At 42.2% G+C, this 17,229-nt stretch overlaps 1 pseudogene; it reads left to right on the forward strand.

Annotated features, from left to right (window-relative positions):
* The first annotated feature begins 3,124 nt into the window (after positions 1-3,124).
* Positions 3,125-16,323, forward strand: LOC107180125 (annotated as a pseudogene).
* The last annotated feature ends 906 nt before the right edge of the window (positions 16,324-17,229 follow it).

The following is a 17,229-nucleotide window of genomic DNA, read 5'->3' on the forward strand; positions in this document are numbered from 1 at the left end:
GAGGGGCAGAGAGAGAGGGAGACACAGAATCGGAAACAGGCTCCAGGCTCCGAGCCATCAGCCCAGAGCCCGACGCGGGGCTCGAACTCACATACCGCGAGATCGTGACCTGGCTGAAGTCGGACGCTTAGCCGACTGCGCCACCCAGGCGCCCCTGGTTGAAAATATTGTGTCAAATGTTAACCAATCATCAAAGAACCAATTTACAACGAGAAAAAAGTAGTCAAGTTGTAAATATAAGAAAGATGGCTGTTGTAAATCTTACCTTCAGTGGAATATACATAACTAAACCTGTAAAGCAGAAGGGAGACAGAGCACAAGGAAATCAAAAAGGAAAGGATCTGTTCATTAACAATTCCTGGCACTTAATGTGGAGGTAAAAAGAGCATATGCCTCCCTCTCAAAGCCTTGGGGAGGGAGGGACTAGGCTAGGATCCTTTCTGATACCTTGTTTTGCTGAATCAGTACCAGTTACTTCTGAGAAGGTCCCAAAAGAATTTCTTTCACATTAGTTCCATATATTTCCCCAAAGATACAGAAGAATGTCAAAACACCAGCAATTATTCTAAGGCCTGAAAGTCTCAAATGACAGATCTTGCTGCCACATCCATTCTCCTGAAACATGAATTTTATCACGTCAATCCCTGCTCAAGGACTTACAGCATCTCCCTCCTGCTCTCAGATCAGTTAGTGCTATTGAGCATCTCATTTAGGGCACAGCCCTCCGCTACCTACAAGACTAACTGAATAACTAACTTTTTATTCATTTAAAAAAAGTGTTTAGTGAGCAGCTAAGTGGTAGAAGCCATGCTGGGCATTGGAAGGAATAAGCAGGTGAATGAGGCATGGTTCCTGTGCCAGAGAAGCACAAAGTTTCCTGCAACTTGCAAATGGGTAACCATAACCACAACACGCCGTGGTAACTTAACACTAAAGATACATGTGCAGAATTCTGGGCAGCCTAAGAGACGTACACACATCAGTTGGGCCTTCAGGGGTGAGTAGGCATTGATCAGAAGATAAGCAGGGAAAGGGTATTCCAGGCCGAGGGGACAGCCTGTATCAGGCTGACCTAAGTAAAACACAGAAAACAATGAGAAAAACAGACTATTACCTTATACCATTTGGTACTTCATTAAGTGTTAGAGATTTTTAGCACAAAGATCAAGAAGGTTGGACTGGGGAGAGTCAGTCTTTGCTTCTGTTATTCCAGCGCTCTCCCCAGGTAGCATGGAGGACAGAAAACATGCAAATTTCAGAGAAGCATCTGGGTCAGAATCACAGCTCCACTAAAAAGGGTGTTGCAGCCAAATTAACAGTGAAATTCACAGCCTTTCCTCAACCTGCCCATTGAACAGATTCTAGCTTGTCTTCCCTGCCCAGAAGTCCAGGAAAAGTCTTACTCTTCAAGACCATTTATTGAGGGTTTTGAAATGTGGAGTCAGGATTGGGGCAGGGGAGTTAAAGCCTAGAGGTGCACCAACTAGGTCACAGTGTTGAGATGAACAAGGCTCAGAACCAGTGCTTGAGATCATCACAGAAAGGTATAGGGAGCCTCACCGTGACATTCTAGAAACCCAAGGAAAGAAATTCAATTCTGAAACTATTTTTGTTGTTCATTAGTATATTTTCTTTTGATTTTTTAAACCAAAACATGGTACAGGACTGGGCTCTGTGGGTTATGGCTTTACAAGAATCATATTAAAGAAGGGCTTAATTTAACCGCTTCACTTTCCTTATCCACAAAATGTGAACATGAATATCTGTGAGATGTGATGAAGATGAAATGATTAATGTAAAATTATGGTAATTAAGAAGATACTTTCTTTTCCATTCTTATTCATGCCCTTTCATCCAATTCATATTCTTTAATCACCTGCTGCTGATATGCCCTGTTAAAGCTGTTTACGCAATCCCTACCCATCTTAAATGTTTATCATGTTTAAGTCTGCCCAGCACTCCTGTTCCGTTTTCCCCAGCCTTGAAATATAATGGACATACTGTAGAAGCTTAAGGTGTACACGCATATAATTCTCACTACAATAAGGTTAACACATCCTTCACCTTGCATGATTGCCATTTTTTATTGTTATGGTGAGAACATGTAAAACCTACTCTTTAAATTTCAAGCATGTAGTCACCACGCTGTACATTAGATGCTTAGAACATACTCCTCTTATAACTGAAAGTTTGTAACCTTGGACCAGGGTCTCCACATTTCTCCCTCCCGCCAGCCCCTGATAACCACCATTCTATTGTTTCTGGGAGTTGAGGTTTAGATTCCACACAAATGAACCTTTTTGCTCTTCTTAGGGCAATAGCGCCAACCCTCTGCCTACGGGTGTGGTCAGTCATGAGGCCTCCTCTTGGCCCAATGTTGTTGTACCTGTGGGCCCAGCACCCCAGCCAGGCTAATCAGAGTGCTGCTTAGGATTTTTTCAAACTGGAGACGGGAAAGAGGTTTTTCCCCTCTGAACTTAAGACTTTGAAGATTTAAGCGCAAGCAGCTAGCAACCCTAATTCCAGCCACCAACTTAGAGAATTTTGAGAGAATGAAGCCAACCTGTAGAGAGAAGAAAGCAGAAGGGGAGGAAAAAAAAATAAAAAAGAATCCCAAATCCCTGGTCTTCCTAGGGGCTGATTATAGGAGTCAATAGATGTATACCTATTTGCTAAGCTAACGTGAGGCAGTTTTCTCTCAGGTGCTGATCAGAGAGTGCAGGCTAACACAGGGTCTTCAGAGATGGCACTCAACTCCCTTCCTCCCTGCGGGCCCCCAGGACTTCTCTCTCGGCACCTAGAGCATTACTGCGTGTGCCACACAGCTAGCCTCTGGTGACATAGGTTTGCCTTTGTCTGATGAACTTCCCCCCGCCCCCAACACTGTGCTTCTTAGTGCCAAATGCCTCATCACTAAGCGCTTATTGGGTACTCAATAAATGTTTATCAATCTAACACCCTCATGAACTGTTAGAGATGAAAAGAGTCTTAGAGAATCCGTTGTAAATAACCTGGATGCTCAGAAACGAACAATATTTTTTTCTTTCTGTAATACTACTCCCTGAAAGGAAGTTGGAAGATGATCCTGTAATATATACTGCATTTCTTCCCCAGTAATCGCAAAATGGCACACCAAACCTGCCCACAGGTAAGTACGTACACATATATATCCACTCCAACAGATCTTATAAAAGGGAATAGTCACGCTCAGGATTTCTGAATCTAACTGTAATTCATTTTGTCTGAAGACACCAAAGCATGTCCTATAACCTAAACTTTATGTGAATACAGCAATAGATATTCAACACCTAATAGACACGCGTCACTTTTGACCTAGCAATTCTGCTTTGGGCAATTTACCCTAAGACAAGAATTTGGAAATGTTTGGAGATTTAGCCATGAGGATTTTCATTATAACAACTGTGAAAAGTTGCAAGAGATTAAAAAATACCAAATTACTTACAGGGAACTGGTTAGAGAAACTGAGGGCCTATTCATACAATGGGATTCCATTTTTTAAAATCATGATAAAGATGTCCACACTGTTGTTAAGTAAAAACAAGTAGGTAGCAAATGGTGTATATACAGAATGGTCCCATTTTTTGTGTATATTTAAATATATATCGGTAAACAGAAAGGCTGGAAGAATATACATCAAAATGTCAACCACATGTATCTCTGGATTATAGCATCATACATGAGTTTAACACTTTTTTGCTTATGTTTTGGGAATTCACCATGAATATATATTATTTTTGGGTAATAAGGAAACAACAGGGGCCCCCCTGGATGGCTCAGTCAGTTGAGCATCTGACTCTTGATTTCAGCTCTGGTCATGATCTCCTGGTTCGTGAGATCAAGCCCCATGTTGGGTCTGTGCTGACAGCGCAGAACCTGCTTAGTATTGTCTCTCTCCCATTCTCTCTCTCTGCCCTTCCCCTGCTTGTGCTGTCTAAATACATACATACGGGGTGCCTGGGTGGCTCAGCCGGTTAAGCGTCCGACTTCAGCTCAGGTCACGATCTCGAGGTCCTTGAGTTTGAGCCCCGCATCAGGCTCTGGGCTGATGGCTTAGACCCTGGAGCCTGCTTCCGATTCTGTGTCTCCTTCTCTCTCTGCCCCTCCCCCGTTCATGCTCGGTCTCTCTCTGTCTCAAAAATAAATGTTAAAAAAAATAAATACATACATACATAAGAATGACTTTTTAAGTATACAGAAGAAATGTCCTTAGAGAACATCTAATCCAAAATCCTGATCTTGCAGAAGAAGAAATAGAGGCCTAGGGAAGTATGCCCACGGTCCTACCTCAGCAAATGGCAGACTTAGCACCTCAAGCCCAGGGTGGTTTTTTTTTCCACCAGACCAGGCAACCACCATCATGGCGGTTGTGTTCTAAACTCCCAGCTGCCTTCATTTAACTCTGTATTCGGAAACAACCGTCCTGACACCCGCGCACACATACGTGGGAGCAGCAGCAAACAAACACCTCGAATTCCATCCCCTGCTTCAGTTTCAGTGCTTTGAAAGACAGTACTGACATCACTTCCCAGCAGTGTATTATAGGAGGGGGGTTATTATGAACCTGGGACCACATTCTTCAATTAATAGGCAGAACATAGGTTTAATATTAGTGAAGTCATATTTTTGCAGCTGCTCTAGTTCAATTCTTCCCGTTTAATTTGCTACCTTTGTGATTTTAACAAATGGAAAGATGATGTGTGTTCATTTATAATAATTGGCTATATGCTTCCACTAACAAAAATTCGAGGATATTCAGGAATCATAACAGACTATGACCTGTAAGTTCAATTTCCAATGGTAAAACTCCCCTGACCAAAGTGGATGCTGATGACGAACTAATGTGCTCTGTAACAATCTGTTTTGAGCATTGAATTGACCTGTAAGTGTTCCAGATACTGCCTGACGAAAATGGGTTTTATTATTTTCCATTAGCAGCTGCTACAGCAAAATGAACTGCCAGTCCACAAGGGAAATAAAAGTGCCTCCCTCTTTGCAGCAGTCTCTGCTGAAAATGTAAACAAAGCCAGCTCCCCCTTCTCCTCCCCTCCCCCCCCCACCATTGAAATTTCTGCACTCAAGGGCCATGGCTAGCAAATCCTGCCTGAGTCCATGGCATCTCATTAAAGCTTAATGGCATTTAATTACAGTATTTCCAGAGCACCTACTATGCACTTGGCATTTTGCTGATGTTGGTACGTGGGGAAGTGGGCAGAGTGTGCAGGGAAAGAACACTGGAAAGAGTGCTCTCTGCCCTCAAAACTGCCCCTGAACCTTCCAATTGGTTTTCAGTAAAAGAACAAATGCCCATACTGTTAGTTTCATATACAGAGAACTCTAATTACAGCAGCCCAACAAAACAGATACCACTGTCCCTGTTCCACAAACAGGGAAAATTAAACCTGGAGAGGCCAAGTAATGGGCACAGCTGACAAGTGATGGAGTTGGGCCTCAAATCGTCTCACTGGCACGAAAGTCTGCACCCTTAGCAATACCCTGAATGATCCTCAAGAGCATAGGTCACAGCCCGTGAAGCTCACTGTGGTGCAAAGGACCAGAGAGCTGTCAGAAGACCTGGGGCCTAATCCCAGCCCAACTTCCTGCCAGCTCCTTGTGACTTAAGGCAGGTGACCAAACCTCAGTTTCTTTCCCTCGTATGGGGGGGAAAAAATGTGCAGCCCCCAACTGGACTTCAGCACCTGAGATGTTCCATGGCTGAATTTGCCTGTGATAAACTATGGGCAGGTGTTAGAGATCTCTTCTGCCTTATCCTCTGTTGTGTCTCACATGTATCAAGTCCTTCAGCGTGATCTTTGCCTCTACAAGTTAACTGCAGGCCTCGCACAATCTTTCCACTTTCGGCATTTACAATACTGCAAAATAATCCCCTTTTTGGCAAATGCACACATACCTGCACATAAGGGAGCTACACAACCATTTAAAGGAACCATTTTTTCAAAAATTTTTGACGTTTCCTTCCAGAGAAAAATCTCACCAAGGTGTTATACAAAAACAAAACAAAACACACACACCTACTCTGCTGGCTTTGTTCCTGCTTACCTGCAGGTGTGAGAAGGTATGAAAGTTTAACCCAGAGTTCTTTTCTCTGAGCACCCTTCTCCCACTACTGTCTCCCTGGGTGATCCCCAATTCCACAGCTTCAACACTCCCCCAATATGTGCGTGGTTCCTCAGTCTCGGTCTCTAACCACAACTGCTCTTGTCGGGCTCCTAAGCTGCATTCTGAGCTGTCTGCCTCGCAGCAGTACTCTGACACCTCCCTGACACCCAAGCCGAGAACCACAAACCCCAAACCCGCCTGTGTTCCAACTTTCTGTTCAAGGTACCACCATCCTCCCAGGCTAGATCAAAACCAGTAAGCAGCTTTCTCTCTTTCTTCCTTCATGCCCTTCACCAAACCTAACAATTCCCTCTCTGATGCACTGTGACCCACCCCTTCGTCTCCCTCATTGCTACCAATGTCCTAGTTAAATGCTGACTGCTGCTCCCTGGAACTCTTAGCCTCCTAACTGACTTCCCTGCTTTCAGCCTCTCTCCACCCCAATTCATTTTCTGCGTCATGGAATTCCTACAGTGTAGCTCCGATCTTCCCACCCCCCAGAAACTGCCACCACCACAGCTGACAGAAGAAAACACAAATTTATAGAATGCCCTCCGTGGTTCAGTTGCCACTAACCTCGCTAGCCTTGTGGCCACTGCTCCTGAGAACACTCCCATTTTTCAACTGAACGGGACTGTCTACAATTGACAACACAGGCTCTTTGGTCTCCTTCCATTAATTTTTTCATGCTATTTCCTGACCCTGAAGACCCTTCGTTCTTGATAACAACGCTTTAAAACCCTCCATCCACGTGGGGGGCCCAGCTTGATGTCATTTTCCTATGACGCCTCTCCTTTGTTTGCACTTATTAAACAGTTACCCTGGAATACGGACCACTTCTGCCGTGGAGCCACACTGCACCGCAGAATCTCTAACAGAGAGGGACCTGGCAACAGCTTACTTCCATTTCTTCTCGCCCAGTCTTTGTGTCTGTCAGATAATTTAGTTATACATATGCTATAAACCTAACAATACATGGCTATTTAAATTACCTTTTAAAGATACAAACTAGAGGCACCTGGGTGGCTCAATCAGTCAAGCGTCTCTTGATTTTGGCTGAGGGCATGATCTCATGGTTGGTGGGTTCGAGCCCTGCATCGGGCTCTGCACTGACACCATGGAGCCTGCTTGGGATGCTCTCTCGCTCTCCCTCTCTCCCTCTCTCTCTCAAATAAAACTTAAAAAATGAATTAAAAAAAAATAAAGACACAAACAAGAAAAACACAAATCTTTACATTTACCCACCTATTTCCATTTCTGATGCATTCACTCTTCGGCCAGTTTTACTCCACCACTGAAGCAAATCCCTCTGAGCACTCCTTCTACCTGGCACCCCACAATTATTTGGTTTTCCAGTCTGTCTGGCAGAAACTGGAATAATTCCTGGCCCTGTGTGGGCCTCAAAGATTGTTTTTTCTGGTTTTAAGGTGGTTCTTTCCCCCCTCTTGAAAATAGCCCTTTCACACGCACACACCCATCGGTACTCAGTTGAATGTTCAAGGGGGGCCCCTTGGCAGAGCCCCAGAAACCCCTGTCTGTTCAACTGTCTTCTTTCCAGAGACCCACCTGCAAATTCTTGCTGCCACGGCCTCCCAAGTGCCATCTCTCAATTCAAAGTGACCACTAGGATCTGCCCAGCCTCCCTCTCCATTCTGAGGGCCTGGAAACTCTCCAGGCAGTGAGGTGACCGTATGGCCCACTCACCTCATCTGTTTGCCACCCCTCGGGCATCACTGCCCTTTCTTACCTCATCCCGAAGTCTTGAAAACTGCTTTTTCATCTGTTTTGATCCATCTTTTCTGTTGTTCCAGGCAGCAGAGTAAAGCAATGCCCGCGGCTCCCTCCTGACCAGCATAGCAGTTTTATTGAGCCCCACATTTAAAGATCCCTTTCAGCTGTTACTGGGGAAAAGTCTCTGAACAAGCTGCATCCCACTGAAAATTGCAAAGAAGATTCAGGTGCCAGGCATAAACAGCCTACCTTGTGGATAGTGCCAAAACAAGGGCTATTCCTACCTGAGAAGTCCATGGTTAAATCCTTAGTTGTAATTTCCTCCAAGAAAATAGTGCATGACTAAAAACAAAGAACTCTTGATACATATCTGGAATACAGTCTGGAGCACCCAAACCTGGGGGATAAATTCCTTTGTGGGATCTGAGAACCTAAAGATCCATTTCCTTAATTGCAAAGAACTTTTACATACCAACCTGTTACTCTTTTCCAACATGAATATAGGAGGCCATCACGTTTATGATGCATATATTTTCCAATAAACCAGAATCCAGAAAACCCATACATATATTCCATAAATGGGACCCATACGATGAAAGGAAGATTTCCCTCATGACTTTCCTAATTCCTTTACTTCCTTCTTCTTATCTTTACATTTTAGTGTCCCACTTTATCCAAAAATTCTAACTCTTTAACCTTTTCTCCAGGCACACCTGGGCTGTTGGCTGTTACAATGAGAGCAGCACAAATACACCCCCCTCACATTCTATCCCCATCTTTTAATCAGCCTGACATATTTCACTAATTTAAAACTACTGAAAACCAGGGCACCTGGGGGGCTTAGTCCAGCATCCGACTTCAGCTCAGGCCGTGATCTCACAGTTTGTAGGTTTGAGCCACATGTCCAGCTCTGCACTGACGGTGTGGAGCCTGCTTGGGATCCTCTCTCTCCCTTGCTCTCTGCCCTTCCCCTGCTCATGTTCTCTCTCTCAAAATAAATAAACTTTAAAAAAATAATAAATAAAATTGAAAAAAAATAAAACTACTGAGGGGTGCCTGGGTGGCTCAGTCGGTTGGGCGTCCAACTTCGGCTCAGGTCATGATCTTGCAGTTCGTGGGTTTGAGCCCTGTGTCGGGCTCTGTGCTGACAGCTCACGGCCTGCAGCCCACTTTGGATTCTGTGTCTCCCTTGCTCTCTGCCCCTCCCCCCCTCTCAAATATAAATAGACATTTAAAAAATAAAACTACTGAAAGCCATTTTCTCCTAGATCTCATCTACTCCTTTCATCCACGGTAGGCACTTTGAGAACAAAGACATGGGCTCTCATGACCTTGGGGGAAGACCAAGTATGAAGCAAAGAAAGGTCACCAGCAGGAAAACAGCCAATGAGAGTGCAAACTACAGCTCCTCTAGGACTCCAGAGCAGGAGAGAGGGTTTTACAGATGAGAAATCTGTAAAAAGAAGTGGAGTCACTTGCCCAGAGTTAACATGAATACTACAAAATTAAGATTCTAGTCCAATTCTGTTAGTTGCCAGAGTCCACATGCTGTACTGTCCCCAAACTCCTACATTTCTGCCATAGATTGGACAATTCCAAATGGTGTCAACTTCTAGACCTTCCACATATTTATGGATGACAGTTGCATAGACGGCACAGTTTAGATGCCCAATAGCGACACTCTGAGGAGTTTCAGAATTTTTGAGTTTTGGGTTGTGGTGTTCTGAGTTTAGCTGCAAACCTCTGGTTGTATAGTAATCCTATTTCTGGCTGAAGCATAATCATTTGGAGGGACTCCTTTCTTTTCCCAATTATTTAATAATATTTATTGAATAGTGATTGAATAGTGATGTCACCCCAGGACTAAAATGACATCACCCAAGGCTGCCAGGCCCTTCTGAGTGAGGAATGGAGGTCTGAGAACTGGGAGTGGGAAGAACGTGCTGCTACTGGAAAGTTGATGCAGTGGCCATTCATTGAGACTAACTCAGGTAGATCCACACTTCAACTTTGCTGTCTAGTTTGCTGAGGATTTCTAGACAAAAATCACAGTGTGCATATTAAGGAAGGAAAGGAGGAAGGAAGGAAGGAAGGAAGGAAGGAGAAGGAAGGGAGGAAGGAAGGATGAAAGGGAGGGAGGAAGGAAGGTAAAAGAATGAAGGCAGGAAAGAAAGGGAGAGAGAAAGAGAGAAGAAAAAGAAAAGGAGAGAAAGAAAAGGGAAGGAGGGAGGGGGGAGAGAGGGACATAAAAAGAGAGAAAAGAAATACTATTCAAGGTTTCAGAGTAAAAGGGAAAATCCCTAGGATCACAGCCAATTGTCATGGGAGAGATTTTTCTTCCTGATCTATTTTTGGCAGTCAGTTCAGCTTCATGCATCATTGTTTTACTTATGGCATGTGCAGTAGCCAGAGAGAAACCTATAATATCTTTTCTGTCTGGTGGGAATCTTATATTCCTATGCACGGTGACAAATGTCCTGATCACAACCATTTTTTTTTCCCTCCAGGCATCATAGTGTTTTAAATATCTCTGAATCTGTGGAACCCACTTAAAAGGAACAGGACTCTCACAACATACCAAACACAGAGACCACAGTACAAATTAGCAGACAGTACAGAACAGTGAGAGCCGCATCATTTTTACAGAGGCTGTCTGTGAATGTGGAGCCATGGAGTATGAAGAATGGGAGAGAACAAAGGGAATCTAGCCTACAGAGGTATCCGTTCTGAGAAACACTTTTTTTCTCCTCTTAAAGTGAGACTAGTACTCAAATATTTAAGCAAGGGCAGAAAATTAGATTTAATCGTGGGAAAAATAATTACAAACGGCTTAAGTCAGCTTAAGATTTTCACCTCTTTCTCCTTTCTGTTCCTTTTAACCTCCCGAAAAAGGCCATGTTTTGAAGTCATAGCTTTCGAATCGCACTAATTCACTGCTCCAGTTGTTTTTATCCCTTAGTGGAGGTTTTTTTTTTTTTTTTAAAGGTGAACTCTTCACAGGAAAATATCTGTGACATTAGAAACTGACTCACGTTTCCTAGTTTTTCATGAAACAATGACATTTTTTTCCCTTTGATGCTCTCATCTAACTCCACAGGAAATTTTACTACCAAGCTGCTTTCATCTCTTTCCTGGTTTGAAGATAAATGATCCTTGGTCTCCTTTAGACCCGCATAAATCACAAAGCAATCTGCTAAGAGATGCCGGTGGCAAACAGCTTCAACTAGAATCAAAAGGACAGTCAAAAATATCCATACTGCTCACACAAGGAGTAACCGAGGCCGAGTAATCCAAATACCACATCCCCCTTTCTTATACATACAAAGCATGGCACATGGGGCTTGTTGAGAAGCATGAATTAGCTCATCTGTGACACACAGCCACCACGGCATCTGTTACAGGTAACTGCGAACTGCTCTGCTCTTTCCCGCCGGAAACCAAATTCTTACAAGAAATGCGTTGATCAAGAAATCCATTTCTTTGGGGTTTCTAAATTATTGTTTGCTTTGTGTCTTATTACAAAGGCAACATAAATGGGATACCAACCAGAAGAGGAAAAAAAAAAAGTTATCACCCATAATCCTGCCACCCAGTGAATTGAAACATTTCCATTTGCCTGTGTGTGTGCGTCATTTTTCTAGAAGGCCTATTGGAGCAGAGGTATCATTTTCCATCACTCTTGCACTTAACAAAAGCATTTTCTTTGTTGCACACATCATCTTCCTACTTGCCCGGGGGTGAAATCGTGTCAGGTGACTGCACCTATATTTATTTAACGTGCACCCTGTTGGATCATGAGACATTGAAAGACAGCATCAAGAAGCCCTTACTAGCCCAGGCTCTGTGAACAAACTGGGCTTGAACCGAGTACTGTCATTACTGGTTCAAAGACCTGAGGTTGATTCCTCTCTATCTCGAGACCCCCAATTTTATCTGTATGTAAAACTGGCAAAAATGCTGGCCTCTCCCTAAAGGAGAGGTTTATCTGGGGAACCGAATGGGATGGTACATGTAAAATCCATAGCATCTGGTCTGGTTCATAGGAATCACTCAATGGATGTTTACTGTTTTTATTAAAAATAAAGAAATTTATTTTTTAACGGATGCAATTATGCAAGAAGATAAAAGAGAAATCCTTCAAAGTACTTAAGAGGAATGAGATCTGATCTGCAATTTTGCTCATTATTATATAACTTCCCTACTTATATACCCTCTCTTCTCAGACACAGGGTTAACTTCACAGGCCACGGTGCAGGGCTGAGTTCTGGTCCTGCAAAGATGGGGTCACTATTCGCTCTAGTCACCCAGAACTGTAGCACTGAGAGGGGAAACTTAGACATCCGTTAAGTCCAACTGCCATGTTGTGTCAAAAGGAAATCGAGAACTTGAGAAGGGAACTGCTTTGTCCTTGCAGTGAACAGGACTCAACCAGCCTCGCAGCTCATTTGACCTCTGTTCATTGCTTCCAGTCCGCCTCAAGTCTGGCCTTGTTTACAAAATAATAAGGATATCTACAGGAACTCACGTAATGAACTTAGCTTCCCAGCCCTGAAGTCTTTCTTGGCCTCTTTGCTTCGGTGGTGAGGTCACCTTTCCTGGAAATCCCTTTCTTTCAGTAAACCCTCAGGCCTGTGTGTGGCAATGAGATCAGCAGAGCCAAAACTAATGATTACGTGCTAAGTAGAATATGCTCAATATTTGATTGAGCTCAGTCAAAACCACACTCAAATCTAGAATGCCATTTTCTTATATTTCAGAAACAGGGGACCCTAGTGTTCTTCCTTATTTACTCTTTTCCTTTGTTTTCCCAGTTGCCTTCTATATCTGTGTGTTTAATTATTCATTCTTTTCCTCTGCCTAGAAGAACCAAAATGTTTCTAATAGATTGTTTCAAGGAAATTACAATTTGACCTAAAACAGGAAGTGCTCACTATTTCATAGTAAGGAAATCTATTCTCAAGAAGACAATCATAACATACCAAGAGGTTTTATTAAAGTACAAATAAGCATCTGCATTACGGTTTATCTACAAACCTATCACTACAGCTAATCAGAAAAAAATGCGTTTCCGATTAAGTTTATCAAAAGAATCTTTACAAAGGCTCAAAAATCTCCTGGCCTCTACCTAATCAGTTGTCTTTACCTTGCAGGTGTATGTAGCTTTGTTTTTACCCATCAGCATGTTAAAAACACATACATTTTAGGTTCTATGCATTTTTGACAGAGAAATCGCAAGCTATGTGAACATAAAACTTTCAGGATTTTCAAGAATCTAGCTATAGAAGTTTGTAACTTTCTGCATCCACTAACACAAATTAGCTTAGTTGAGAAGTAAAAATGATGTTCAATTAGCCATTTTTAATATGAAAATTAATTGCTTCAAAAATGCAGGTAAATGCTTGGTTCTCTGGGAGAGACTTAAATGTCACCAAATTATAATACAGTTCAACTCACACCAAATCTCCACACGTTTCAAACTAGTGTTAGTTGAGTTAATAAGATGTTTACTGGGTTCACTTTTTTCTTGGTAAAACAGCACGAGGTTTGTAAGAATATCTTATTTCTCATGCTTGCTCTTGGGAAGACTCATTCCTTGTTCTCTTTCCATATGCTATATTCTCTACTATGCAGAACTCACCTATCTGTAACCATCCCCAACCCATAGTCAGGGAAGAGAAGTTCTACTTTGCACATTATAGTTAAATAAGATCAATACATATTTATGATGCAGCCACTGTGTGCCCAGTGTAATACAAGTTGATGTGAAAAATGGAAAGACCTGTGCCTGAATCATGGGATTTACAAGTCACATCATATTTCTTTGTGACCCTGGTAAGTACAGCCCAAGCGATGAACTCAGGAAAGAGGGGGGCAGGGGAGCACCCTAAGAACAATCGTGGGCTCTTGGCCAGCCTCTTCCGACCTTCAGAGAGCTGTGGCAGGCCAGGGCAGGCCCTCACTTTGGAGAAGCCAGTTTCTAAATCTTGTACATCAGCATCTCTCAATAGTTGCCACCATTGACCGAGCTCCTGCTTTGGGCACATTTAGTCTTTGCAACAACCTTATAAGTAGGTATTGCGATTCCCCGCTTCACAGGTATAGAAGCTGTGGTATAGACGGCGCTCGTTGTTTGAGGTTAAATAGCTTTACAAAAAGTGGCAAAGCAGGCATTTGAAACTCAGGACAATGACCACAGCCCCACTTTTCAGTCAGATTCTAATCACCTATTTTGCCAGTCTCTACCTTCCACCTCTCCTTTGTCAGTGCCTCCAAACTCCTTCCATTCGTGAAGGTCAGGCTCATAAAGAAATGGAAAGAGGGGCACCTGGGTGGCTCAGTCGGTTAAGTGTCTGACTTCAGCTCAGGTCATGATCTCGCAGTTCGTGGGTTCGAGCACCGCATCGGACTCTGTGCTGACAGCTCAGAGTCTGGAGCCTGTTTCGGATTCTGTGTCTCCCTGGCTTGTCCCTCCCCCACTTACACTCACTCATGCGCACTCTCTCTCAAAAATAAATGTTAAAAAATTAAAAAAAAAAAATAGAAAGAGCTTTGAGCTAGAATGTAAACCTTGGTTAAAGCCATCAACAACGTCTCTTTCACTACCATTAATGCGCTAAGCTGTATAACATAAAATGTTGTTGCCCAGAGTTGTGCTAAAGATATATTGACTAAATATAAAACTAGCCCATTAACTTTTAAGAATTTTCTTCTCCAAATCCCGTAAGGAATATGTAAATTAATTAAGCTCTGGTGTTATAAACCAGAGATAATCAGTCTTAACCAGCTGAAGAGCCACTATGTCATCCCAGAGTCAGAAAACCACCAAATAATTAAGCACATTTCTGATATAAAAAAGCACATAAACATTTTATTATAAAATAACAGTACATTCATTCAAATGGCTAAATAAAGGTCGCTGTCTGATTCTCAATATTTTTCATCTCAGGAAGGGGTTTGGAATTAATATCAGGTTTCTAGGGCCCATCAATTCTTCTGCTACCAACCAGGCTGGTGATCTAATATCAGGAAAAATACTCACTAACTCAGTTAAGATTGATTATTTCAAAAGGGTAATAATAGCATGTAGGCTACTTTTAATTTGTTTAGTGACTTTGTTTTTCCACAACCTGGGTCTATATGTCAGCTCCATAACATTGTAGCAGATTATTTAACCTCTCCAAGCCCCCATCTGTAAAATGGAGGGAATAAGGGCTTTCTCACAGGGTTCTTGCAAAAAGTCACTTAAGGCACAGTGCCTGGTACACAGTGAATGCTATTCAATAAAGAGTTGCTATTTTTCAGAAGTGTTTATGGGAAAGAGAAAAAAGTCATTGGGGGCTTAAGGGTTGCCTTTCTTGGGCGGACAAGGATTGTGTTGGTATTTTCATCTTTAATTTCTTTCAGAGGTACTTGTATTCAATATTCATCTATCATGACTCCAGGCGCACGTTGTAGGCCATTAACACATATGGTTCCGGCTCCTGTACGAGAATAGGGATGGATTGCTCAATAGGAATTGCTATGTTTTTATGTTTTAAGTGCTATTTTTCCCTGAGGCTTTCAGCATGTCACTCTATGTCAAAAACAAGTGGCCCATGTGTCTCGAGAACCATGTGCCGTGGCTCACTGTCAGAGATTCTGTTTATTCACGGAAAGGTCATCAACTGGAGAGAACCTTATTTTTACTCCAGGCTGGTATGCGTAACTACAAAGAGTCTGGGTGCTTAATGGTGCTTATTGCCAAGCCGTCCTGAAGTCAGCGATCCTTTCACCATTAATTCATGGGATTAACAGGCATTACTGTGAGTGTTGCATAGGAAACTCCTCTTGGTTCCCTAAATATATTTGTATAGTGCCAGAGGACATGTAAACTGAAACACTGATGAAAATTTTTTTCTTTTTTTAATGTTTATTATTGTGAGACAGAGCAAGCAGGAGTGGGGGAGGGGCAGAAAGCAAAGGAGAGAGAAAATCTCAAGCAGGCCCTACGCTGTCAGTGCAAGTGGGGCTCCATCCCATGAACCGTGAGATCGTAACCTGAGCCAAAATCAAGAGTCAGGCGCTTGAAACAGCTGGACGTCCGGCTTGGGAGCAGGCACCTTCGTTTCACGTGCAACCAAAGAGCGATTTAAAAGTGGGTGATGTTGAGAAGGGCAAGGAGATTTTTGTTCAGAAGTGTGCCCAGTGCCATACTGTGGGAAAGGGAGGCAAGCATAAGACTGGGCCAAATCTCCATGGTTTATTTGGGCGAAAGACAGGTCAAGCCCCTGGATTTTCTTACACGGATGCCAACAAGAACAACGGCATCACCTGGGGAGAGGAGACACTGATGGAGTATTTGGAGAATCCCAAGAAGTACATCCCTGGAACAAAAATGATCTTCGCTGGCATTAAAAGGCAGGGGAAAGAACAAGCTTGATAGCTTATCTCAAAAAAGCTACTAAGGAGCAATAGTTGGCCGTTGCCTTATTTATTACAAAACAAAAATGTCTCATAACTTTTTTTATGTGTACCATATCTAAATTGATCTCAGACACCAGAATTCAGATCATGAATGGCTGAGAGAATATTTCTTTTGGACAGTCCTGATTTAAATAAGATTGGCTTGTGGTTAAATGAATATGATTTGCTTTTTGAACTTTGATAGTAATTCTGGTTCAGCAAGTGCTGTCACTGTTTTCCCCTTTGAAAAATATGATTGGAGTTGATTAGATGTTGAGCTTTTCAGAGATGGTAAATGCCATCTCTAAACTTACAGGAGATTGGTTTTATATTTAGATTTATATAACTGGTTATATTAATATATTTAAATACTGAGGAAATCCCTTCACTGTATCAGAACAGCAACTCAGCTGTGTTTCAAGTTGTGTTTGTTAGCCTGTTAAAGGCAAGGGCTGAAGATAAGCTGGCAATGTCCACTTTATCTTTTTAGTCTTAACTACACCAATTTAATTAAAATTCCCCGCATCTAAAATGTTGCCTTTTGCTTAATGAAAGGCATTTTAGTGTGGTTTATGTATAATATTAAATAAAGAATATTAACACTTCTCACATTTTATAGATGATCTGTAAGGTCAGATGCTTTTAAAATTCAATGTGATAAATTATAGCAACAGATTTGGCTTGTGAATTCTTTTTTTTTACTAAGTTATAATTTAGGATTGTCTTCTAAACAGCTATTCAAAAATACAACTGTGGAATTACCATATGTATGATTGGTAATGGTGCTTTTGCTAACTCATTAGAAGGGTTAAAGTAGAGGAGATATATCATCAGTACAAATTTGTAAATTATGTGATAAGGCTTAAGATAATTAAAAACAAAATCACAGATCATGATTTTTCTAATGTGCTTGATCTA

This window comes from Panthera tigris, chromosome C2 (genome assembly GCF_018350195.1).
Source record: "Panthera tigris isolate Pti1 chromosome C2, P.tigris_Pti1_mat1.1, whole genome shotgun sequence".
NCBI lineage: Eukaryota > Metazoa > Chordata > Mammalia > Carnivora > Felidae > Panthera > Panthera tigris.